This window comes from Herpailurus yagouaroundi, unplaced genomic scaffold, assembly GCF_014898765.1.
Source record: "Herpailurus yagouaroundi ecotype Mexico unplaced genomic scaffold, PumYag 29, whole genome shotgun sequence".
In the NCBI taxonomy this organism is placed as follows: domain Eukaryota; kingdom Metazoa; phylum Chordata; class Mammalia; order Carnivora; family Felidae; genus Herpailurus; species Herpailurus yagouaroundi.
In genome coordinates, this window is record NW_024412377.1 from 4,270,864 (window position 1) to 4,297,857 (window position 26,994).

General features: G+C 46.6%; 1 long non-coding RNA gene across 1 annotated transcript; it reads right to left on the reverse strand.

The window, feature by feature from the left end:
- Positions 1–2,505: 2,505 nt before the first annotated feature.
- Positions 2,506–5,288, reverse strand: LOC121042395 (uncharacterized). The gene is made up of 2 exons (XR_005796167.1): positions 3,565–5,288; positions 2,506–3,071 (listed from the first exon to the last, which is right to left on the reverse strand). It is a non-coding gene; the product is annotated as an uncharacterized LOC121042395 (long non-coding RNA).
- Positions 5,289–26,994: the final 21,706 nt, after the last annotated feature.

A 26,994-nucleotide genomic window follows, 5' to 3' on the forward strand; every position in this document is an offset into this window, starting at 1 on the left:
CTTTTCTTTTTTTTTTTTTTTTAACGTTTATTTATTTTTGGGACAGAGAGAGACAGAGCATGAACGGGGGAGGGGCAGAGAGAGAGGGAGACACAGAATCGGAAACAGGCTCCAGGCTCTGAGCCATCAGCCCAGAGCCTGACTCGGGGCTCGAACTCACGGACCGCGAGATCGTGACCTGGCTGAAGTCGGACGCTTAACCGACTGCGCCACCCAGGCGCCCCCCGCGTGCTTTCTTTAACAGAACATCACACACATACAGGCACGCTTGTTTCAATACCTACATCACGTTTAAATATGTACCTTTTCAGGGGCGCCTGGGTGGTTCAGTTGGTTAAACGTCAGACTTCGGCTCAGGTCACGATCTTGAAGTTCATTCTCTCTCTCTCTTGGGATTTTTTCTCTCTCTCTCACACACACGTTCAATTTCTCTAAAAAAAAAAAAACAGAAACAAAAACACTTTTAATATGTATCTTATGAATCAGAGTTTTCCAGAGAAATGGAACCAATTGAATGGAGGGATGGATGGATGGATGATCAACTGATCAATCAATAGATAGAAATAGAGGGATCTATTTCAAGTAATTAGCTCGCATTTTTGTGGACCTGGCAAGTCTAAAATCTGTAGGGCAGACCAGCGGGAAGGCAGGCTAGAGATGATGTTGATGTTTCCATCTTGACGCAGAATTCCTTATTCTCTGAGAGACTCCAGTGTTTGCTGTAAGGTCTCCATCTGATTAGATGAGGCCCACCCATGGCATTACTTGTTCTCTCTGACTTAAAGTTGGTTGATTATAAATGTTAATAATACCTACAAAATATCTTTACAAGAATGCCCGCATTAGTGTTTGCCCAAACAACCGGGCACCGTGGCCTAGCCCGGTTAACACATAAAGCTAGCCATCCCAGTAACATTTACAAGCCCATAGCCTATTCCTAAATTTTAATCAAGAGGGATCCCACTAGGGGCGCCTGGGTGGCACAGTCCAGTAAGTGTCCGACTCTTGATTTCAGCTCAGGTCATGATCTCGTGGTTCGTGAGATCAAGCCCCGAGCTGGGCTCCATGCTGACAGCACAGAGCTTGCTTGGGGTTCTCTCTCTCTCTCTCTCTGTCTCTCTCTCTCCCTCTTTGTCCCTTCCTTGCTCTCTCTCTCACTCTCCAAAATAAATAAACTTAAAAAAAAAAAAAAAAAGAGGGATCCACAGTAAGAGTTTATAACGCTGCGGGGCAGGTCGAGGCCTCGGCTGTTGGAAGCTGCCTGGGGAGGCAGGCACGCCTCCTCAAGCAGAGGGAAGTACAGAAGGCACACAGCCTGCTGCTCTGGGATCACCCCACAGCCCCCAGGGCTGCCATGAAGTCACACAGGCCTTCTTGGGCTCCCGCCTGCCGTGTGCTTGGGGTCAGATCCCTGGGGAGGTCCCAGGCTGGCAGCTTCCTGCCCTCAACCCCCCCCATGTTTACCCTTCCTTTCACAGTGGATTTATTCCCACCTTCATATTCATTGAGTATCTGCTGGCCCTGGAATGTGAGACCAGGAAGCCAGAAACCCAGAAGTCAGAAGGGGGTGGCCTCTAGGCTGACTGTGGGAAGGATAGGTTAGCTGTGGGTGGTCATGGGAGCTTGGGGTGAGAGGGGAGGGGAGGAAGGGGGGAGGGACATTCCTACATTTTGAGAAGGTCAGGGAAGGCTTCCTGGAAGAGGTGACCCCCAGCAGTCTTGAAAATCCTTTAGCCCTTTTGTAAAAACAAATAACCTGAGGCCGTTTGTTAAGGTTCCAAATGATGGTGGGGAGATACAACATGTTAGGAAAGACTTCAGACTTTCTCTGTGACATGAATTATATAAACGGTCCGAGCTGAGTGTCACAAACTCCCATCTGCCTACTCTTCTCCTATTTCCCGTGCATCTGAATCGGGGTTCTCAGAAGTTATCTCTGGGAAATCTTATGAAAGTCTCTTCAAGACAACTTAGACTCATTTACACGCCATCTATAAGGCAGCTCAAAACCCAGCAAGCTGGGGGGGGGGGGCAGGGGAATGACTAAAAACCCAACAAGCAACTCGAGCCTTTCCAAAAAGGTTGAAAATCCAGTACGGGCGTGAAGCAGGTTGGAGGCCACCTAAATTAGCCGAGTGCCTTTGAAAGATCCATCAAGGCAAGTTTAGGACCCAGCGAACTGACAAACCCACGGGGACATCCGAGTGTACATTTACGGTGTGAGCCTTTCCGCTTGAGGGGGAGTTAATGAGTCATTAATACACCACAGTTCTTTATTGAAGGCCCTCTCGCCACAGCGGCCCCTATTCAGTGGCATTCTTGGAGGGGAAAGTGGGCGCAGAAACGAATGTGTGCTCAGTAGTTGAATTTATACGTGAATGAAACTCGGGGACTCAGCAAGAGGAACAGCACGGATGCCTGTGTGGCCGCCACACAGACAGGGCACAGAGATGTTAATCCATGTGGGGTCGGTGAGCAAACGGTCCAGAAAGAATTCTTGAGACGTTTTTGGTGCAAAAAAGGCTGTCTTTATTACAGCACGGGGACGGGACCCTGGGCAGGAAGAGCTGCTCTGGAATCACGGGACTGGCTGATTCGATGCTTTTTAGTCGGTGGGGGTCAGGGGTAGCATGTCTCTAAGGAATTTGTGTCTGCTGAAAGTGAGGTTTACAGGACCTTAGAGGGCTGGTTATCATCAAGATAAGGTTACCCTTTATTATCTAGTAAAACATTACTCATGAGACCACCTACGGATGCCATGTTCTATCTGTCTCAGACGTGCATCAGTGAGCCACGTGTAAGATGATTTTTTTTTTTTGGTTACATTTCCCTTGCTTTCGTTCCCCTCCGCATTCCCCTCCTGAACATTTTTGACTCTTCAATCTTTAAGGTTGCCGGGGGTGGTAGGTCTCATCTTCCGTAACTTCTTTGTCTTGAACGAGGGGTGTAGAGACATCCCTTCCTAGAGGCCAACATTGGTCAGTATGTAGGAATTTCGAAAGGCAGGGGCTGCTGAATCCAAGGTGGACAACATGTATGAGTCTCCTTGAGTAGAAAGGATCATCTGTCGGCTTCAAGTTACGGCAGTGAGAGAGACACTGGAAAAAAAGATCAAAATGTGATTAAAATCATTTTGAGAAAAAGAAGCCCGAATAAGAAATCTTTGATGATCACAATCTCCCTCCAGTCCAGGAGTTTAATTTTTTAAGAAGAGGAAGGGATCATTTCAAGCACCAATTTGAGTATTCATATATTTTTTTGCCACGCTGTTACATTTTTGCGATCATCTGGAATATAGACACAACATTCCATTTTAATAAATGGTGCAGGGGCGCCTGGGTGGCTCAGTCGGTTGGGCGTCCGACTTCAGCTCAGGTCACGATCTCGTGGTCCGTGAGTTCGAGCCCCGCGTCGGGCTCTGGGCTGATGGCTCGGAGCCTGGAGCCTGCTTCCGATTCTGTGTCTCCCTCTCTCTCTGCCCCTCCCCCGTTCATGCTCTGTCTCTCTCTGTCTCAAAAATAAATAAAACGTTAAAAAAATTGTTTAAATAAATGGTGCAAATACCTCCTTGTGCTCCTGTCAGAACCTCCAGTGCTGTTCTGTTTTATAGAAGTTCTTTATGCAGGTGGTGACTTCAGTATCTAATAGGGTCATGCTATGTTGGGAGTCATGTAGGGCTCTGACTGTGCACTTACGAAGGATTTCCATGTGCCAAATGACATCTTCTAGTCCTAAATAGGGATCAAAGACGCATGTTAGGTGGTCATACCAATGAAACGTAGAACATGTCCACGGTTGTTTTGAACTTGGAAGGTTGGCTGGGTTGGGATGGTTTTAACGGCATGTCCATTTTTTCAGACAAAACCCAGAGTGCAGTGACCTCTGCAGCCTGGAAGAAGCCATGCCCATAGCTTAGAGCTGCACAGCCATTGGGTTCTATTAGGAACCAGCCACCTAATTCTGGGCCTCCTTCTCCAGTCAGTAGCAAACCCATCAGTGGCCTGAAGAATAATAATTTATGAACATATTTCTTAACCGTCGTGTGCTGTTTGCCCATGTATCATAAGTATGGTTTCTCTGTTCCCAGCATAGAATTGCTTTTTGCCTTAACTGTCCAATTGTGGGGGTGAGCCATATGCATTTGTCCCAGATTTGATACATGCCTTCCTGTGTATACCGATTAGTTGGGGTCTGTAATTTAGGCACCCTCTTGTGCCCATTCATTTGTGGACAAGTGAAGCCAGTCAGAACCTTAAGGGTTTGAGGGTATGAAGAGATCTGATTGTGGCCTGGGAGATTCCAGGTGGTACTAACGGTAGGCCAGAGGGCAACATTTTGTTTTGTGATAGAGCTATCACGAAATACAGTGGTCCTCGAGTCACGCGTCACATCTGAGACACAGGCGTACAAGGAACGCCAATCTGTGTGCGGTGATGAGGAGACCCACCAAGGCTGACCGAATGTGCTCGATGCAGGCAGAATTCTACATATCTAGCCAGCCGTTCGACTTTGAGGTTCGGCATAATGTTGTGTCCATGGTAAGAGGGAATCGTCAGTATAAACGGGGGGAAAGAGAATGAGAAAGACGAGTGCAGCCTTTCTTGTCATTTGAAGAGAAGTTCGAGGTCTTCTAGGCTTCGTGTGGCTTGCCTGGCTGCACGGTCTACTTGGTTATTTCCTCCAGATTCCATAGACGTTTCCTTATGACGTCCCCTGAGGTGATTTACAGCCACCTTCTTAGGCATGTGTACCGCCTCTAAAAGGGCTATTAGTTCAGGTCCGTATTTAATGGGAGAGTTATGACGTGATAATAACCCTCTCTCTTTCCACATTGCCCCGTGTGTGTGTAGGGCTAGGAAGGCATAGTTAGAGTCAGTATAGATATTAATCCTGAGGCCCTTTGCCAGTTGTAAAGCACGAACGAGGGCTATTCGCTCCGCTTTCTGGGCCGACGTATTTGCTGGGAGGGCTTTGACCTCAATAGTCTGGGTTAGACTGACTACAGCCTACGCTTCACCGTGAAACTGCTGCCATCAGTAAAGCAATTGTCATCTGCATCATCAACAGGAGAATCTTTTCAGGTCTGATCTGCTGGAGTGAACAAGATCAAAAGCATCTGGACAGCTATGTTCTGTAGACGTACTGTGGTCAGGTCCCAGCATAAGGGAAGCCGGGTTGAAAGCCGTACAGGTCTTGAGGACCACTTCGGGTGTGTCTAAAAGCACAGCCTTCTTTTACAGTCTTGCTGCAAAGCAGTGGGTCATTTAGCACGTGGGTCGTCCATTGGTGGCCTTGAGTTTCTAAAACACTTTGGACCAGACGTGACGTCATCACGGTCAGGGACCGTCCCATGGTCACTTTCGAGGCTTCCTCTTTCAGGAGGGCTGTGGCAGCCACCGCGCTAAGACAAGCCCGCCACCCTTGTGCTACACTGTCAAGGGACTTTGAGAAATAGTCCGCTGGTCTTTTTTCATTTCATAATTTTTGGGTAAGAACTCCCAATGCTTGACCCTGTTTCTCTGCTACATATAAAGTGAAAGGTTTTTTCTAAGTTTGGTAGAGCCACATCTGGTGCTGATAAAAGCTTAGCTTTTAATGTTTTGAAGGCTGTCTGCTGGGCGTTAGTCCAGAATAAAGGCTCTTTATCAGGGCCTTTCACTGAATCATACAATGGCTTGGCTAAGAGCCCAAATCCAAAAATCCGCAGGCGGCCAAAGCCTGCCATGCCCAGGAAAGTGCGGAGTTGTGTCTTTGTAGTTGGGAGCTCAAGATCTAACATAGCTTTTTTCTGATTAGTCGATAGAGTATGGTGACCTAGTGTTAGTTTATATCCCAAATATTGTACTTTCTGTTTAGATATTTGAGCTTTTTTTTTGGGGGGGGGGGACATGATACCTTCTGTCTGCCAAGAAATTAAGTAAGGTTAGAGAATTGTTACCAGACGTTTCCTTTGTGGGACTACACATTAAAATATCATCCACAAATTGAATTATATAGTCGCTCGAGGCAAGGCGACATCACGGAGGTCTTCACTAAGTGCAGCCCCGAATAAGTGAAGACTGTGTCTAAATCCCTGCCACGAGACTGTCCAAGTTCATTGAGCAGCCCGTGGACTTGAAGGTGAGGTCCATTCAAAGGCAAATAGTGGCTGCCTTCTCTCACTTGGAGGGCTGCAAAAGAAGGCATCTTTTAAATCAAGTACTGTGAACCAGTTAGCCTCCCCACGGACCTGGGTGAGAATGGTACATGGATTTGGCACCGTGGGATGGGGAGACCCTGGTGCTTCACTTACAGTTCTTAAATCTGGGACCATTCGATAGTCCCCATTTGGGAATGGTAAAATGGCAGGGTTCTAAGAAGACTGACGAGGCCTCAAAATACCAAGTTGGAGAAACCTGTCAATAAGTGATTGGAACCCAGCTTTTGCCTCTGGTTTTAAGGGATACTGTCTCTTATGAGGTATAGTGGTTGGGCCCTTTAAGGTCGCTTGAACTGGTTGGGCTTTTAGAGCCTGTCCTGGGACCCTGCAGTCCCAGACGTGCAGATTTACTTCCTTCCAGATATTAGAAGGGATATCAGGGTAAGGTTTTAATTCTCCAGGTGTTAAAGGGAATAAGCCATGCCCTTCTTTAGTAACAGCAAACCTGCTTCCTAGACTGTACATTAACTCTTATCCAAGTAATGGAGTGGGACAAGATGGAAGGACTCGAAAAACATGAGTAACCAACTGACTTCTGTATTTACAAGTCAAAGGCATTGTCTGAGGGCACGTTTTAGTTCCCCCCCCACCCCCCCCCCCCGCCATGCCAACAGTCTTATGGTGAGAAAGACAAATACCGGAGTGCAGAATAAGAAAAGACTAACCGTTCCTGTATCAGTAAGAAAATTGATAAAGAAATTGTGGTTGGCATACACAATGGAATACTACGTGGCAATGAGAAAGAATGAAATATGGCCTTCTGTGGCAACGTGGCTGGAACTGGAGAGTGTTATGCTAAGTGAAATAAGTCATCCGGAGAAAGATAGGTACCATATGTTTTCACTCTTATGTGGATCCTGAGAAACTTAACAGAAGACTGTGGGAGAGGGGAAGGGGGGAAAAAAGTTAGAGAGGGAGAAGGCAAACCATAAGAGACTCTTAAAAACTGAGAATAAACTGAGGGTTGATGGGGGGTGGGAGGGAGGGGAGGGTGGGTGATGGGTATTGAGGAGGACACCTGTTGGGACGAGCACTGGGTGTTGTATGGAAACCAATGTGACAATAAATTTCATATTTAAAAAAAAAAAAAGAAGAAGAGGAAATTGATGAACTTACCTCCCACATCCAGGGTAACCCGGGGCTCAGACATCTTGATGTCAAAGGAAGTCAGACCAGCCTCAGGGCCGCGTCATGCCAGATCCCCCAGTTCCTGCTTTCAGGCGGGGAAGTGATTGCCTGACCCCCTCTCTCTCTCTGGAGACGAGGACATTTTCTCTTCCAAGGCCCAGGGACATCCTCTGCTCCAATGCCAGTCTGGTCACATCTGAAACATGGGCTCCCACCGGACTTCTAATGCGGAGCCGGCCCTTTCTCTGGCCCCTGGCTAGCCTGGTGTTATACAGAGTCCACAATAGCAGCAGCCAATGCTCAGACGTGTATCTTACCCTGTAACTTAGCCCTTTGATTCTTTTCCTGTTTTAATAGCACGTTATCTATTATTAAAAACTCCTGTAGTCACCTCCAGGAGGTGTTGAGTGGGAGTTTGAGGGCCCAAAGCCATTTTAGTTCATTTTCACCAGATGTAAGGTGCCTACTGATTTATAAAGTGCACGTTTAAAATAGTTACTCCCTCAGGTGTAGTCGGGTCCGGGTTTGTGTATTTACAGACAGCTTCTGTTAAGCGACCCTGAAATAGGGCTGGATTTTGATCAGCAATTTAAAGGGCTTTCTGAATTTTGTTGAATTTCACAGGTTTGAAGAATCCTTTTTTTTTTTTTTCTCATTCCTTCTATCAGACCAGTGATCATAGGAGCCCATCTCCCTCTTCTTCGACCCTTTTCCTGGTAGGTCCAACGTGGCTCCGGATTGGGACAGCAGCGCCCCCTACCGGGTAACGTCCCCTGTCTCTTCTCGCCTGTTGGTCAGCAAACCCTGGAGCCCCTACCCAGATACGGTTCTCTTCCTCAGGGGTGCAGCGGTGAGTTAGTCAGGTCCAATCAAACATGATGGATACTTGTTGAAAACCCTCGATAAATTAAGGGATAGTGACAGAATCAATGTCCTCTCTCTTTGGAGAGGCTTGTGATCCCTCTGGTAGCCTGGGCTTATTAGGAGGAATGGGCCCCTTTAGACAATCATCATCCGATATGTCGGGAGGGGTTTATGAGCCTGGTTAGTGGCCAATCACATTCCGCAAGAAGCCCTTAGGTCGGGGTCCTGAACTAGAGCCACCAAGGCCTGGACATAGGTACCTCAGCCCATTTGCCCTGTTTCCTGCAGAAGAGATCTAACTGATAGATCATACTGAAGTTTAATGTCCCATTAATGGCCATTTTTCCTCATCTCCTAAGAAGTACCGAGGCCATACAGTTACAGAAGAAGATCGGGCTTTTCTTTCTTAAATATTGCAATCCGAATTGATTCCAGTGGGTTAAAATGCATCCCAAGGGAGCATCCCTGGGGACTAAAGAAGAAGATCTCATGTTCCTGGAAAAATAGGGAAGGCTTATTACCAAAAATCCCCCCCCCCCCCCAACTCTCAGGTGGCACCCTATACAGGGTATGTCAGAGGCTCCTAGTGTCAAAGTGACTGGAGGCGTTCCTCAAACAAAATCACTATGAACACAACCTTGCCCTCTGGGAGGGATCATGGCATCCCTCCACTACCCCATGGCCCCCTAGGCTACAAATGGGTGCCAGAGAACAGACATAAATAACATGCTGTTTTTAACCCATGGAAAACACTAGAAAAGTTTTACAAGTGGAAACTACCCAATATTGTAATTTAAGTAGTCAGTAGGGGACACTGATGAAAACCAGTGGAGACGGAAATCCGCCATATTCTAAGTGACATCCCAACACACGCAGTCGTCACAGCTGACTTCCCTAGGAAATGCCCCTGGTTGGGTTTTAATTCGGTCGGGTCCTAGTTTCAGCTGGCTCTGGGTGGAGGTCTTGTGGCCCAAAGTGGCTAGACCAGGGATGTGGAGTGGACCACATTAGACCCATGAGGAGGACACCTCACATCTAAGTCTTTTTTTTTTTTATGTTTATTTATGTTTGAGAGAGAGAGGCAGAGCATGAGCAGGGGAGACAAAGAGAGAGAGGGAGACACAGAATCTGAAACAGGCTCCAGGCTCTGAGCTGTCAGCACAGAGCCCGACGCTGGGCTCGAACTCACAGACCGTGAGATCCTGACCTGAGCCGAAGTCGGACGCTCAACCGACCGAGCCACCAAGGCGCTCCTCACACCTAAGTCTTAACTGAAAGCCGTGCTAGTCACTTAGGTGGCTGTCTCCTGCCCAAGACAGGCAGCTTTTTACAAGGACAGAAATAAAGAGAAGGCATCATGTTTCTGGGTCTCACTACCATTCTGGCCAGGGTACTAACTTCTGGTCAAAAGGGAGGCTTTTGTGCCTCCCTGTAGAGTAGCCATGGGCTACAGGATTGCAGCCTGAGCAATCGATATGAAAGTGTTCCAGTAAGACCACACTCTCTGAAAAGGCCCTGGTATGAAAGTAAAGGAAGAGAAAGTACTCACCGAGTTTGCACTAAGACTCAGAGTCCCGATGAGAAGACAGACCCCATGTTGGGCACCGAAATATGATGTATTGTCAGTGAGCAAGCAGTCAAGAAAGAATTCTTGAGATGTTTTTGGTGCAAAAAGGTGCTTTCGTTATAGCACAGGGACAGGACCCTGGGCAGGAAGAGCTGCCTGGGATTGTGGGACTGACTGATTCTATACTTTTTAGTTAGTGGGGGTTAGGGATAGCATAAGTCTCTAAGGAATTTGTGTCTGCTGGAAGTGAGGTTTACAGGATCTTAGAGGGCTGGCTATTGTCAAGATAAGATTACCCTTTATTATCTAGTAAAACATTAATCATAGGACCCTTTAGGGATGCCATGATCTGTCTGTCTCAGACGTGTATCAGTGAGCCGCATGTAAGACGATTCTTTTTTTGTTACTTGTGTTCTCCTCCTCATTTATGTTCTACCAGTTCTGGAGACTGGAAGTCCAAGACCAAGGTGTTTCTCCTGAGGCTTCTCTCCTTGGTGTGCGGATGGCTGCCTTTGCACTGTGGCCACATGTGGTCTTTCCTTTGTGATGATATCCGTGGTGTCTCTCTGTGCGTCCAGGACACCAGTTCTGGGGTGCCTGGGTGGCTCAGTCAGTTATGCATCCGACTTTCACTCAGGTCACGATCTCCTCGTTCATGTGTTCGAGCCCCGCGTCGGGCTCTGTGCTGACAGCTCAGAGCCTGGAGCCTGCTTATGATTCTGTGTCTCCCTCTCTCTCTCTGCCCCTCCCCCACTCACCCTCTTTCTCTCTCAAATAAAATGTTTAAAAATTAAAAAAATATAAGGACACCAGTTCTGTTTGATTAGGGCCCACTCCAATGGCCTCATTTTAACTGAATCCCCTCTTTAAAGGTCCTACTTCCAAAGACAGTCACATTCTGAGGTCCTGGGGTTAGGGTTCACATAGGAGTTTGGAGGGACACCATCCGGCCCATAGCACTTCTTTAGATGTTGGGGAAGGAGGGGTGTCTGTGACCGCCTCTCCAAGAAGGTTTGCACTAAGGTGAAGGTGGGACAGGTGAGGAGTCAGACACGGCAGGGGGTGGAGGGCCTTCCAGATGAAGGAAGTGGCCAGGGGCTCCGGGCATTGCCAGGAGGCCAAAGCGGCTGCAGTTGGGTACAGTGGGGTCCGAGGGACTAGATGGGCTGGGGGGAGACCTGGGTCACATCTGTAGGACCCAGGAAGGGGTTGGGCTTGATAGAAACATAGGGACTATCTGGTATAGTTTTAACCCCAGAAGTTGCCTTCGCCTTCCTGGTAGCTGGCTGCTATTATATGTGACAGTGCTAGAGACCTGGAATGTTTTCTCGGTCGGGTAATTTTTACAGGAATTCCTTTCTGTCCCCAAGACCAGCCTCTTATGCCCTCCCCCCATTACCCCCAAGGCCAGATCAGCCTGACAAGTGCTTCCAACTCCTTGGCCCAATTATTCCCACCAAATTAAATTTCTAGTGCGCAAAGGCCTCACTCTGTCTTTCTGGCCATTCTGTCTCTTGCTGTCAGCCAGCGGGGTGTCAGGCCCGTGCCTTGATGGAGGGAGGAAGGCTGGTATGAGGGCTCGGGTGTTCCTGACGGTGGTTAGGGGTCAGAATCCCAGCGGACAGGAAGATGTTGGTATAAAGGGCCAGGGCCACACCCAAACCTCCTTTCTGGGCTGTCCTGTCCCCAGCTGCCCTGCCCAAGCCCTGGCGTGTATAAAGAGAAGAGCCAAGGTCGACCAACATTGCATTCCAATAGATGCCAGATCTCTTGTAGGATAGCAGACATTTGTTTTTCTCAGGGAGTCCCAAATTTAAGCCGGACGCTGTTCCCTGCTGCTCTCACAAGGCCGTTCTGAAAAGCAGAAGTGTCTCAGGCATCCCGTGAGGTGTTCCGGCGCAAGGTCAGCGAGGCTGAGTCCGTGAGCGGCAAAGCCCGCCCCGCAGAGCCGCCATCCAGGCTCTACAAAGCATTCCGCGAGACAGGATCGGAAAAACCAAGTTCGAGAGAATTGCCATCCCCTGTGGCCACACTTGAGAGGAGAGCGCACAGTCTGATGACTGGAGGCAAGAGAAGAAAAGTGTGGCCTTGACCTTTAAGTACCGTCCCCCGCCCCGCACAGGTGAGCAGTGCAGGGCGAGCGGAGGGGAGCCAGGGCCACGCCTGGGGCAGGGGGGGCGGATGGCTCACGGGGACAGGGAAATACACCAGCAACACGGAGGCCACGCTGCCGGGGGCGAGAAGCGGGCCCTGGGCCCGGACAGCCCGAGGCTGGACTCCTGGGAAGAGTGGCCCACGAACCTCTCTTTCTTACCTGGGAACGGGGACGCTCCCATCGTGGAGTTGGAGGCCCTCGGGGATGCCGCTTTCCTTGCAGAAAACCGTTAGGACCACCTGCCTCACCCGATCACTTCCCTCTACTGTTCCCGTTTCCGCTTTATAAAAATCAGATGTTCCTGAGACGGAGCCGTTTCCCACCTCCCACACACAACTGCGCCCCAACACACACCCACACACCACACACTCCCTCGCACGCACACCGCACACTCGCTCACACATATGCATTCCCACGCACACTCACTGGCACTACGCACACTCACACACATTCGCCCACATACACACACTCTTGCGCGGGAACCCACACCACAACAGGCTCGGAAAAGTGTCAGTCATTTCGCTAATGCACCAGCCTCTCAGGGACCCAACACGGGGCCGCCTGCATCGATGTTTATGAAATTTGACAACTGTCTGCTTCCGAGCCACGTTACCTTTTTTTCTTTTCTAGGAAAAGCCAGTACCTGACCTTTTCCTCAAGTGTTTGAGACACCACATCTTTTCATCCACTAGAACTTACATCCACTGGGGTCTGTTTGGGTGCTCCCTACTTTGCTTCTTAGTGCACCAAACACAAGAGTCGCAGAATACCCTATTGTTGGAGCGTATTCAACTACCCAATACACCCGATGGGTTGGAATTCGATCCTTTTACGCTATTGTTTGATATCTGGAAGGACACGTTTCCTCTCATTAGTTTTCTTTCAAAATGTTTCTCGTTTAAAACATTTTTTAATGCTTTCAGACATTTTCCATTATTGCACGTCAGTTTTACTTTATCCCACTTGCAATTTTAGCCGGTGGAAGGGGGCTAGATGACCCATAGTACGCTTTGCTGAGGGATTTGTTCAAGTTTTCCTGGCTCGAAGCACCCGAGTGAGTTAGATGAGGATGTGCGCCTCTCGGCTAAGACGTAAAGCAAAAGCTGGAGCCTGGAAAGAAAGTTAGACGCACGGCTGGCAGTGAGTGTAGGACTCTCAGAATGTAAATAATGCATTTGTTCTTAAAAGAGAGGATTGAGAATGTAAAAACCAATGAAATTAAATGAGTGGATACAAGATGCCAGATCATATTTAAAATGTGCAAAAGTGGATAGAAGATAGCGCTAAAATCAGCGTAGGGGGCATGTGTGCACTTGTGTGTACTTGGGGAGTTGGGTGAGATCCAGAAATGGATGATAAATCATAAAGTAACATGTAAACCTTCACTCTGAATTCGGGAAGGCTAGCTCATAAGCGTATATTAAAAGTAATCCATATAGTCATTGCCAGAATTAAAAGCCACGATATAAAACTTTTAAAGACCAGAGCATATAAAGCACCTCCTCCAAACCAGCAAAAAAATAAATGAAACAAATAAAAACTAACAAATAAACAAATAAGGGATATCAAGGAAGTGGAAGACAAATCCAAAGAACAAGAGAAATAATAGACTAAAAAAATATAAATGGGGTAATACCCTAGAGTAAGAAAGAAAACTTCCAGAAAGTTCCTTAAGACAAAATACAAGCATGTGCTCTTTATGAGTCATGTCTACAAAAAAAGCCGATGTTCATAGGTTAGAAGTTGAAGGAAGTGTCTAACAGCAGAAGGAAGCCAACTCTGTTCTAATTTAAGATTCTCTAGGCTATTTTAGCATTTTGCATTTCCATATACATTATGGAATCAGCTTGCCAAGCTTCACGATGCTGGAATTTTGCTTAGGATTGGGTTCAACCCACAGATCAATCCAAGAGAGTTGGCATCCTTACAACGCTGGCTTTCCAATCTATGGAGATGGAATGTCCTCCGTTCACAGAATCCTCCTTTCTTTCTCCCAAGAATGCCTCGTACCTTTCAGTGTAAAGATCCTACACGTATTTAAAAAAAAGATTTTTTTTTTTTACATTTATTTATTTTTGAGAGACAGAGAGTGAGTGGGGAAGGGCAGAGGGAGAGGGAGACACAGAATCTGAAGCAGGCTCCAGGCTCTGAGCTGTCAGCACAGAGCCCGATATGGGGCTCGAACCCACGAACTGTGACATCATGACCTGAGCCAAAGTCGGACGCTCAACCAACTGAGCCACCCAGGCGCCCCAATCCTGCACGTATTTTGATAAATCTTTATTTGTAGGTATTTTATTTTTATACTATTGTAAACGACGCAGTTTTGAAATTTCATGTTCTCCTTGTTTACTGCTGATATTTAGAAATACAATTGATTTCTTTTTTTTTTTTTTTGGTGTATTGGCCTTGTGTTCAGTAACCTGAATTTCCAAATAGAAATTGTTTCTTTTTCCTTTTTCTTCATCAATTTTATTGAGGATAAGAATACGCTTTTTGCTTTGTTTTTCTCTGTTGTAAATTTGCTTTCTATTTCATGAACCTCTGCCCTTGTTTTTATTCATTCCTTCTTATACATGGTAGATTTGCTATTCTTTTTCCAGTTTCTTGAGATGAAAGCTTAGATGGCTGACTTTTAGCCTGTCTTCTCTGTAATATATGAATTTCAGGCTGTGAAATTTGCTTTCAGCTTTAGCTTTCTAGTACAGTTTTAATATGTCATATCCTCATCATCACCTACTTCCAAATATTCTCTAATGTCTTTTCTGATTTCTCCTTTTACCTGTGGATTATTTAAAACTGTATAGTTTAATTTTCAAACAGTTGGAGATTTTCTAGTTTTTTCCTCCCGCTATGATACTTCCATTGTGGGAAGAATATTCTCTTTATTATTTTAATTTTTGAAAAGTTTTTGGAGGCTTGTTTTATTGCCCAGCCATGATCAATTCTGGCAAATGCTTCACATGTGATTTAAAAGAATGTGCATGTCGTGGGTTTAGAGTGCAGGATTCTACATATGTCAATTAAGCCAAATTTGCTATTTGTGTTATTCAAGTTTTGGTTTTTTTTCTTTTTATAACACATTTGAAAGTGTTAAAATCTACCATTATGATTGTGAATTCCTCTATCCTCTATATCTTGTCAATTTTGCTTTACATATATTTTGAAGCTCTGTTATTAGTTGCATAGATTAAGATTTGTGATATCTTCTTTGTAGACTGACCCCTTTATCATGTTCAGATGTTTATCTCTAGCAACTCTTGCCTTAGAGTTGACCCTGTCTGATGTCAGTATACGTATATCAACTTTGTTTGCTTTACCTGCCATATCATTTTCCATCCTAGTACATTCAACCTTTCTGTGTCTTGATATTTAAAGTCTGATTTTGTTAACAGCATACAGTTGGGTTTTAAAAGCTTTGAGTTGCAGACTTCATCTTTTTCATGGAATATCTACACTGTTTCTGTTTAATGTAGTTAGTGACGAGAGTTGTGTTAAACTTGCCTTTTATTCCATTCCCCTGCTTTATGTTCTTTTTTTCTCTTTCACGCCTTCTTTTGTGCTAATTAGATACTTGCATCATTTTATTTTCCCCACATTAATATTGGTTACACACTGGGGTGCCTCAGTGGCTCAGTCGATTAAGTGTCTGACTCTCGATTTTGGCTCAGGTCATGATCTCGTGGTTCGTGGGATCAAGCCTTGTGTCGGGGTCTGTGCCGCTCTCTTTCTGCCCCTCCCCCATGCACATGCTCTCTTGTGCTCTCTTGCTCTCCCTCAAAAATAAATAAACATTTAAAATAATATACCGGTTACACATTCTTGCAATACTCTTAAACTGGTTAGAGAACTTTGTATTTTAAAATCAGAGGAAAAAAAATCTAGTTAAACAAGTATCAAAGCGTGCTCCAGAGCATATTGGGAAAATATATCAAAACGAAAATACCAATGACAAACTATAACTCAGTGTATGTTGGTTTGTATTATATAAACTGAGTGCAGGCCTGATGAAACTACATTTCCCAGAACCCCCTTTTCTCTATGGCTCTGTTTAGAGTTGAAAGGAGAAATGCGCAAAATTTGGAAGGTGGGATTCCTAAGCCTTAGAGGCAGAAGTCATTAAACCTAACAGGTTGTCTTTGTCGGCCACAATGACAGGCAAATGCAGAGATGAGTGGCAGACCCCAGCTGTCTTCACTCCCCCTTGCTCTGGGTCCAACGCATCCTCCTAACTGCTGGCCCTGCTAACCAACCCTGTCTGCAGGCCACCACCAGGCACCTGGTGTGGACCTGCACAGGTGGCGGTTACTCACAGGCAGGCTCTCCCTTGAGGCAGAAGTTTCCGTAGAGTTCACCACAGACGCCACCCTCTGTGATCCCACTCTGGAGGCTAGACTTGCAAACTCCCTTATGTCCACCAGCTCTGGCACTTGAGGGGAGCTGGTGCGTAGCTTCTCTGATCCTCCCCTTCCCTTTCTAGACCTCCACTCACTGAGCTCCGCCCGCGCCTGTACGCCTTCATTCCTAGGAGAAGTTCCTTATTCACGTCGTGCTAACCGTGGCTCTGTTCTTCTGATAGAACGCTGACTTACATACAAGACAAAAAGGACTGAATGGAGCACGGGAAGCCATTTTACACTGTTAGATTATACAGTTCAGGATGGATATATGACTCTAATGAATCTTCGGTTACCGAACAACAGCGCTTAAAAACAAAAGGCGAAACTGTTCGGAAATAGAAACAAGAAATGGATAGAAACGCCGGTTCTTGCTCTGTCACCTTGAAAACACTGATGTTTTGCTAGAAAGACGCAAATAACTCAAGATAATAACTCAGGATTTGATAAGAAATAGGAAACCGGGAAAGAGCTCTTGAAATTTTGGAAGTTATCAAAAATCTGTCTTCAGTAATATTGTTGTAGCCACCTAATTTTACAAATCATTATCATGAAATCTTTAGGGAACAAATGCCACTCTTTAAACTATATAAGCGCCTCACAGATGCAAAAACTTTAATACAACATTAATGTATATCATCTAGTGGTCTATTCCAGTAATAACCCACCCAAAGTATGTCTTATTGCTGGAATGTAAAAATAATTTTAACGTAAATGAAGCCATTCTATAATTCTTTTTTTTTTTATTTTTATTTTTTCAACGTTTATTTATTTTTGGGACAGAGAGAGACAGAGCATGAATGGGGGAGGGGCAGAGAGAGAGGGAGACACAGAATTGGAAACAGGCTCCAGGCTCTGAGCCATCAGCCCAGAGCCTGACGCGGGGCTCGAACCCACGGACCGCGAGATCGTGACCTGGCTGAAGTCGGACGCTTAACCGACTGCGCCACCCAGGCGCCCCTATAATTCTTTTTTTTAAGATGTTTATTCATTTTTGAGAGACAGAGAGCAAGTGTGAATGGGGGAGGGGGAGAGGGGAGGAGGACAGAGGATCCAAAGCGGGCTCTGCGCTGATAGCAATGAGCCTGATGTGGGGCTTGAACCCACGGACTGTGAGATCATAACCTGAGCTGAAGTCGGATGCTCAACCAACAGAGCCACCCAGGTGCTCCAGGCATTCTATAATTCTTTTTTTTTTTTTTTCAGGCATTCTATAATTCTTGAATGAATAAATAGGTCAAAGGGAAAAGGCTATATGCTCTTTTGATAAATGTAAGAAAGCTATTTGATAATATTCATTGCTAAAATTTAAAAAAAGCTTCTAGAACTAGGAATATAATGCTATTTTCTTAGTAATCTAATAACCTATAGGAAACTATCAAAGTATATTTAGCAATTAAAAAATATGAGCACTCCCATTAAAATCAAGACTAAGGAAAACGCCTGCATCACTGGTTTGGTTCATCACTGATTTGAAGTTTTAGATAATGAAATAAGATGAGAAAACCATGAAGCCGCATATACTGCAAAGTAGTAAACGGTGTTGTCTGTCTTTACAGACAGATTGTCTACCTGAAGAGCCCAATGGATTCAACCTATTAAAACTACTTTAATTAATCACAAACTCAAATGGAAGGGCCAGTTAGCAATCCAATGTACAGAAATCAATATCCTTCTGACATGCAACAATAAAGTCATCTATATATTTTTAATAAAAAGAATAAAGATAGTAGCAATAAACTTAAAAAGAATGCACAGTCTCTGTGAAGTCGCTAATCGTATTCTACTAAGAGACACAAAATTCCCGAATAAGGGAAGACACAGAAAATTCTTCTGGGTTGGAAGACATATTAATTTTTATATATACCTAATATGATTTAATAGAACTAATTTATAGAATCTAAAAACATAATAGTTAATGTGTTTACATTTATAGAATTCTATTAGTTTTTTTTAACCTTGAAAAATTATTCCAAGATTTACCTAGAACAGTAATACATTTACTGAAATTAACATGATAATTTGTTTCTTATAAAATAACATTCAATTTTGGAGGACGGGAGCTCCCCCTTCCTTACCAGACATTAAACATCTCAATTTATAATCTAATAATTAAAATGGTATTTTTCTGGTCAAGCAACAGACAAACTAATAATGATCAGAGCAGAGAGAAACTTCAGAAACACGCTCAAGCGTTTGTAAGAATTTAGTATGTCATTATCTCAATAATCATAGAAATAGTATATTGGATGGAATGACTAATTATTTGAAAAAAGTAAATTAGATTTCCCATCTCACATCATATAGGAAAATCAATTCAAAATGCACTGAAGATTTAAATGTAAAATACAAAGGCAGATGGTGGAAATATATGTATTTGACTGGGGGAGGAAATGCTAAGCATGACTCACAGAAAAAGTATCCCATAAATAGCTCTTCTCTTTGCTTTGGTTGATCACTAGCCTTCAAGTTTGGGCTTTGTTTCATTTTTTTTATTCTTTAAATTTTTTTTAACGGAATCTCTACACCCAACATGGGGCTCAAACCCGATGACCCCGATATCGAGAGCTGTATGTTCTACCAACTAAGCCAGGGAGGCACCCTGGACCACCATTCTTAAAATATTATGCTAACCCATCAAACTGTTGTTTTATGTTTCATGACCTACTAGTTGAAAACAGTGGACAGGCTTTTCTCCCAAATTATTCAATCATACAAGGAAAAAAAAAAACCTCACAAATGTAGAACGTATTTTCCAGTGCTGGGCTTACATTTACTATAAATATTTTTTTTCTTCCCATGAAATTATGCATCACATTTTAAACATCAGGAGACTGGGTCCTCAGCTGTCCCAGGTTGAATTTCAACTTTTCTACCTTTTAAAAACCAACCGTAGAGAATGTGCCTGTGTTGGCAATAATTGTTCACAGCTATTTTCGAATCTCGAATTCTGGAAATGTCTTTGCCTGGCTGGCATGTTTTGTTTGCTTTGGGCATTCTGCAAATAAGATGCTTTTGGAACAGTACTTTCTGTCTTCCCCCAAGATAATCTGAAAAACACTCCCATGGTTTGTCATTTCATTGTTTGGACATGAGGTGGAATCCTCTGTCCATCACCAATCAAGCCTTTATTAACTACTAACATAATTACAGCATTTATGGGTATATTTCCTAAGACACTTCAAGTTTCACTGACTTGTTCTTAGAAATCAGTGGTAACGAACAAGGGCAAGGTTCCCCCATCTCCCTCCAGCAGCTGTGTGCCCTGTGGAAAACATATACTATGTTCTGTGTCTCTAAAATGGGCTGAGAGCATTGCCCTAAAAAGAGCCAGCTTCTTTGGAGGAGAAAAAAAAAAAAAACTTAGCCAACTCACACTGTATGATAAAATGTGGTGTTCCAATGAGAAGGCACGAATTCCATCACAAAAGGAACGGAAGTGAATTTCAGAAATATTGCTTGAGCCAAAGGTGAAGACTAAATAAATTGAATATTTCCCTTTACTGTAACTGACATTTTCTCTGAAAGTTTTAGCACCCAGATAATCCAACGGATTAGCGATTCTGTTGAGTTCATAAATATTACTTGACTAATTAAGCAACCCACTCCAGTCGTTTAGTTTTTACTTAATAAGTACTTCTTTTTCCAAACCAGTGTGAAAACCTCTCTCTTATCAAGGACTTGTAGATGGTGGCTGGTTCAGAGGCCGACAGGCACCCTGGGCCTGGAGGGGATACTCCTGAAATGTTCACAGATTCAGATACATTTTTGTCCTCAGACTCCTTTGTTCTGTCTTCGGTCCGGAGCATTTGGAGGTGAACAGTATCCATCACCTGCTAGTTTGGGATTTTTTTAAGTTTTTTTTTTTTTTAATTTTAGTTAGTTAACATACAGCGCAGCACTGAATAGAATTCAGTGATTCATCACTTACAGACAACACCCAGTACTCATCCCAGCAAGTGCCCTCCTCAGTGCTCACCCCCCATCTAGCCCACCTCCCTCCATCAACCCTCAGTTTGTTCTCCGTCACTAAGAGTCTCTTGTGGTTGGTTTCCCTCTCTCTTCTTCTTCCTCCCCCTTCATACGTTTGCTTCTCAAGTGCTTCCAAAAGACCTACACCCAATCGCTGCTTGCCTGTGCGATGCAGGGGTCTCAGGACACCCCTGTCCCTCCGTGAATCATAGGGGAGGGTGCTAGAGGCTCTAAGTCGCCCACGCGTACCGAGCGCCTCCCGCCGGCAGGTGTGGGGCTGGGCTGAAGGGCTCCGTCGGATTCCCAAGGAGGTTGGGCTGAAACTGAACACTCCTCCGATTCAAGGATGTACTTGAACGCACGACGGCAGAGAATGGCGTCCGGGCCTCTATCGTTTTCTTAAACGTTGGTATGTGCCCTTTCTCTGCTGGTGGGGAAACTCCTGCCTTTTTCACAACTACTGATCTGTTAAGGAAGCACTGTAGCATCCCCGACTGACTCAGCCTCGGAAATGCATTCCCCCGATCGCACATGCGTTTTCTGGGGTGTTGCCTTGTGTTTCTCACAGACGGGGTCCATCTTCTGCTTCTCCCACCTGCCACGTGGCCCCCCTTTGCCGGGGCGGGGATCTGGCCAACGTCCTGCTGTGCCTCACATTCAGAAGGAAGGAGACGTTACGATGAGCACTTTTTCTCAACCAACAGCCGATTGGTGGGCTGGAGACAGCCCAGTCATAGCCTCCATCTGTTTTTCTGGTGGCACGGAATTCACCGGAAAGCTCTCTGCCAGCACATCTCCGTGTCCAGCCTCCGACTGTGCCTCTAAGGGGGCCCTGCGCACCCCCCCCCCCACTTCCTGGCTGGGCCCCGGAGGCCTCGCTGTCATGAGAAAAGAATCCACAGGTCCGCAAACTCGCTATTTTTAGGTCTTGGTGGACCTGAGCCAGTTTCCCGAGTGTAGTAATTATCCAAATATTTTATTGAATAGGGCCTTGAAAAATAACAACACACATCTTGAATCTGCTCGGAAATTTAAACAGGTTTAAAATGCCATGCAGCTAACTCACAAAGACAAACGGCAGGCACCTTGGCCCTGCGCTCTGGGGCCGGCCGCACCCCGCTCCCGGGTTCACGCCACACCCACCCCTCACAGGCCAGCAGTGCCCGGTTCGTGCCCAGGCACGCCTTTGCAGACCAGCTTCTCTTCTAAATGCAGCACTTGTGTGCCCCGCTGCCTCCGGGACCTGTCCTCAAACCTGGCCTTTCCAAAAGGGAACGCCTCCTGCTCCCCGCAAGGCGCTGCGTCTGGGGAGAAGACGACTTCTTCAACTGCTCAGGCCACCAAACTGGGTCCGATGCTTTGCTCTTCCCTCTGCCTTACTCCCCAGTTGAGCCTGATGACTCTCCCCTCAGACTCTCCGCTGAATCTGCTCCTCCGACCAGTGCCCTTGCCTTTTCCCGAGGAACTGGTTCCCTGCCTTGAGACTGGTGCCCCCCGCCCCAGCCCAGGTACCTTTTCACAGACACACAGATTGATCTGTTAGAGAACGTAAACCCCATTTCGACTGCTTGGCACAGACACCCAGGTGGTTCCCACCTCTTGTCCTGGCCTGGGACGGAGGGGTGGCGTATCTGTGGGTTTTGAGGCCCTTCTTATCTCTGGTTGTTACATGTCAGCTACAGAAGCTCCTGAGTCAAACGGTGGTTTAGCAACGAGAGGTGCCTTCAGCCTATCCCCCTCCTCACCCCCAAGTCCCAGTTTGCACAACAGAACAAAACACTCACCCCAAGGGTTTGGCTGGGAACGGAGAACAGTTAGAGAAATAGAAAAATTAATGAGTTCCTTAGGGTGGGGAGCAGTGAGCTGTTCCCTTCCATCAACGGGCAGTTGGGGCCTGCCCAAGAGCCGTGCGCCCTCGGCCCCGTCTCCCCCTCATTAGAGGACAGACCAGCAGGAGACAACATTGCAAGGGAAATTCCAGCTTCTCTAAGAATCTCGGAGGCATAACATCCTGAGCACAGGTCTGGCAGGTGCCGTGTATGGCTCACTCTGGCAAGCACCTGAGGTGCACTGATCCTTTTAACCTTCACACAACCCAAAGCTTCACTTACAACTATTGTCCCATTCTGCAGATGAGGAAACTGAGGCCACCGAGGTTCATGAGCTTGCCCGAGATCTTGCAGTCAGGAAACGGTACAGCCATTGCAAAGAAAACTCGCTCCACAGTCCCTGCTCCTAACCAAAGAGACAGATCTGAGTTTGGCAATGGGCTGTATGCCCTGACTCAAGTCCAAACACAGAGGAATTTCAGCAAACTCCCTAAGCTGGACCATCGGGTTCATTTACCCACAACGGCGTCCCCGCCCAGAGTCACAGCTCACGGCGCTTTGGGTTATGAAGACAAGGTTTGGACAAGGCCGCCGATGAGCTCAGTGCGAGAGGGACATGGCAGCCTGGGGGCGACTCAGCTGCAGGTGTCGGGATGGAGGAGGGCAGGGGATCTGGAGCATCACACGCTCCATGTACGTAAAACAGTAAGTGCTTCTTGGAAAGAGTAAAGGCAGGGAGCAAGGAGCATACTAGGAGACACTGGCCTAAGTGGAACACAGGTCACACAGTAAAACACGTGCCACATGTCAAGTGTCCTGTGATGCTTCTGGAATGGACCCATTGCGTCACCTGCTAAGGCAGGGGCTCCTGCGTGCACCCCCAAGGCATCCACCCCAAGCCCCTTGGTGGGAACCCGGAGGCTCTCCGCTCCGCCATGTGGAATCAATTACGCGGCCCGATGATGATTTTACCCCTGAAACATTCTGTGGCAGTCAGGGCTGTCTGTTGGCCAGACCCGTTTCCTTTCTGCTCTGGGCTCCCCGCTCCACTCCATTTTCGAGCCTCCCTCACGGGATATGGAGCCACGGCCCCGGTTCTGACAGGCGGGATGCGGGCAGGAATTACGTGTGGGCTCCCCAGGCCTGGGCCCTCAGCCTCCCGCAGGATCTCTCGTGCTATTTGGTCCCTCTCCCACTGGCACTCTGCCGAGGACCGCAAGGCCCTGGGAATGGCAGAACTTCTGGATGGAGGAGGCTGGGTCCCCGAGTGACTGCGTGGCGTGGGCCCCCCCCCCCCCCCCCCCGCCACAGCCGGGCCCCATCACAGACTCACACTGGGCTCACATGCGAGTGAGAAGGAACTCGGCCTTGGGCAGGCCCTGAGACATGAGCTTGTTTCCTCTGCCAACCGCGGCTGCTTGACCAATCTCTTCTCCTTGGAAATCCCTCTGAAGTTAATGCTGTGCCCGTCACTGCCTCTCTGCTTCTCTCCAAGTCTAGGAGACACCTCTCCTCCACCTCCAACCTCTGCCTCACAATGCCAGGCACTAAGGCAGACTCAGCCTCTTAGGCCACAAGTCAGTCCATCGGCTCCTCAGTGTAGATCTTTCAATGGCGCCTCCAGACACAGCCTTCCAGGGGCTCTGATGTGGCGAACGGACTTCCTGTGACTGTCGGGTCTACAGCACCGCCCACGGGGGCCCGGCCGCGGGACCGCTGGGCATTTCTGCCCTTGGGGCTGTTTCTCTCACCAGCCTCATCCTGGAGCATCCTTCCATCTCTCTGCCTTCTACTTCCCTCGGCCAGCTTAACCCCTCCGCATCTTGTAGGATCAGTCTGGCAACGTCCACCGTGTGGTTCCCCACCCCCCCACCCCGCCCTGGCCAAGAACCTGCACACTGTGCACGTCACCATGTCTTCTGCACCAAGAACACTTAGGACAGAAACTCTGCCTTGGTTGTCTGTGTGCCTGACACACAGAAGGGCCTCAACAGCTACTTCTCAGTTGTGACAACGAAAAATGTCTCCTGTTGGGGCATCTGGGTGGCTCAGTTGGTTAAGCATCTAAATTAAAAAGAAAAAAAAATTTTTTTTGTTTATTTTTGAGAAAGAGAAAGACAGGGTGTGAGTGGGGGAGGGGCAAGGAGACAGGGAGACAGAGAATCAGAAGCAGGCTCCAGGCTCCGAGCTGTCAGCACAGAGCCTGAAGTAGGGCTTGAATTCACAGACTGTGAGATCATGACCTGAGCTGAAGTAGGACACCCAACCCCACTGAGCCACCCAGGTGCCCCAAGCATCCAGCTTCTGCTCAGGTCATGATCTCATGGTTTGTGAGTTCAAGCCCCATGTCGGGCTCTGTGCTGATAGTGCAGAGCCTGCTTGGGATTCTCTCTCTCTCTCTCTCTCTCTCTCTCTCTCTCTCTCTCTCTGTCCTTCCCCCACTCATGCTTTCTCTCTCTCTCTCTCTCTTTCTCTCAAAATAAATAAACTTAAAAAAATGGGCTCCAAGTATTTACCACTAATTTAGTCTTTATTTTTTATCATTGAGATGTTTAAAATAGACACCATACATAATACATCATTTATCTTATACTCTGAGGGAACAGGACTTTCCACACCAACTGATACTACAGAGAACTTTCTGTGTTGACAAACTTCTAATATTCTCTATACCTACTTAATATTAATCCTGAAGCATTTTGAAATATGCATTTTCTGCTTTCTCAAACCAATCTTTTAAAAATATGCTTTAATTTATGAGAATTAAAAAAATTCAATCTCCTTTATATTAGTTTAATAATGATTGTATGTATTTAAGGTATACAACATGGTGATGTGATACACACAGTAACATGATTACTACAGTGAAGCTAATGTATCCACCTTCTCACATAGTTACTCCCTCCCCTTTTCTTTAGGTGGGGCCCTTTGACATCTTCCCCGTCCTACAGAGCCCACCTTCTGTTGTGCCCACCATGGTCAGGGAGTGCCTTCTTGGTCCAAGAGAGTCAAGGCATAATTTGGGGTTCCCTGTTTCTAGATTCTCTAACAGACTATTTCCCCAATCCTTGCACATTCGATTATGTCATACTCCGCGTGACATAACAAAGTTAATTTTAATGGGGTCTAATTAGTACAACTTGCTCTGCTGAGCCCCCAACTCTAATCGTCCCTATTGGGCCTTTTTTGCGGGCAAGCCTCAGACTCCTCATCTGGAAAGACAGGAGACTGACCTGACCATCTGCAGGGCATCGGTTTCTCAAATCCCGGGAGAGTGGCAGTCCTGGGATCCCATGCTGTTTAAAGGGGATGGTTCCTACTGCAGAGACAGAGGAGCAGGGCTTGGGGCAGTGCTCAGCAAAGGGGCTCATGCTCACATCACCAAAGACAGCACCAGATGCCGTAGGCCTCCAGGTGAGACACAGAATCACTTCTGCAGTCGTCTTGCCGATAAAAGACAGAACCCGAATTCGATCAAGACCTTAGATTCGACGGCCAGTTTACAAAAAATACAGATGACAGGAAATGTGTCAAATGATACCACAGGGAGATATAATTGGCAAAATCCAGACTGTGGGAACAAACGAACCATTTGTTCTTCAACAACAGATTGCCCCCCGCCCCCCCAAAAGATAGGAGAAACCATAGATTAAAAGCATTAGAAGACACAAATCAATGAATTGCAATTTATAGACCTCTTTTTTGAGATATCAATAACACATTTTATGATAATCAAAAATATTTATTATAGATCAGATGTTTGGTGATATTAAGTAAAACATCATTCACGCTTTGATATGATAATATTGTACTTCTGTTTCAAAACGCGTTTGACTATAACTTAGTGATGCATACTGAATTATTATTTTTTAATGTTTTTATTTCCGAGAGTGAGAGAACAACAGCAAGCATGGGGGAGGGGCAGAGAGAGAGGGAGACAGGATCCAAGGTGGGCTGTGTGCTGACAGCAGTGAGCCTGATGTGGGGCTCGAACTCACAAGCCACGCGAACATGACCTGAGTCGAAACTGGACGCTCAACTGACTGAGCCACAAAGGCACCCCCCCACATACTGAATTATTTATGGGTGAGATGAAATATTATCTGGGATTGGCTTCAAAACAATTGGAGAAGGAGAAAGCAGGTGAGGACACTGGAGAACAAGTGTGACCTCGACTTGGAGTTACTGAAGCTGGGTAAGGAGCACACGGGAGTTCAATACGTATGGTCTCTCCACTTGTTGTCGAAGTTTGCAACTTTCCTTAATTAAGGATAAAAGGATGATCGTTTTGCCAAAAAATTCATTCCCAAGATTTCCTTTCACGAGCGACACTGGTGCTTGAAACTCAAAAATCTCAGCAGCCACCTGGGCAGGAACGCCGCTCTCCGAAGGAAGCCTGTCTCCGTGAATGCGCACGGTATCGCCCGGCCACCTCATCGTATCACGTGCTTTCTGGGGATCGGAGATTACTCACCAGCCAGACACAACTCACCTCCTACTGTCCGCTTTCCATGCTGCATTGGCACTTTCTGAACTGGCTGCTGCTTTAAGGTGCTGTCCGTAGCAAGTGGCAGATGCGTCCAGAAAATGGTACAAGTCACCAGAGAGCCTAGCGCTTCCGATGCCAGGGATCTGCAGGGAGCCCATGGTGGAGCTCGTTCTGCTGCTTGGTGGCACGGTGCAGGCTGTCTCTCCCTCATTCGGCCTGGTTCCTGGGGTGGTGGTCACATCTCTCCTCTGGCCGCAAGGTGGCTGCAGCTGTCCCAGGCGTCCCCTGCGGATGCAACCCTGTCCAGGGGTGAAGCAGGGAGTGTCCCCCTGCCGTGTCTCTTTTTATTCATCCAGAGGGCTTTCCCACGAGTGTAGTGTCCTGACAGCCTTTT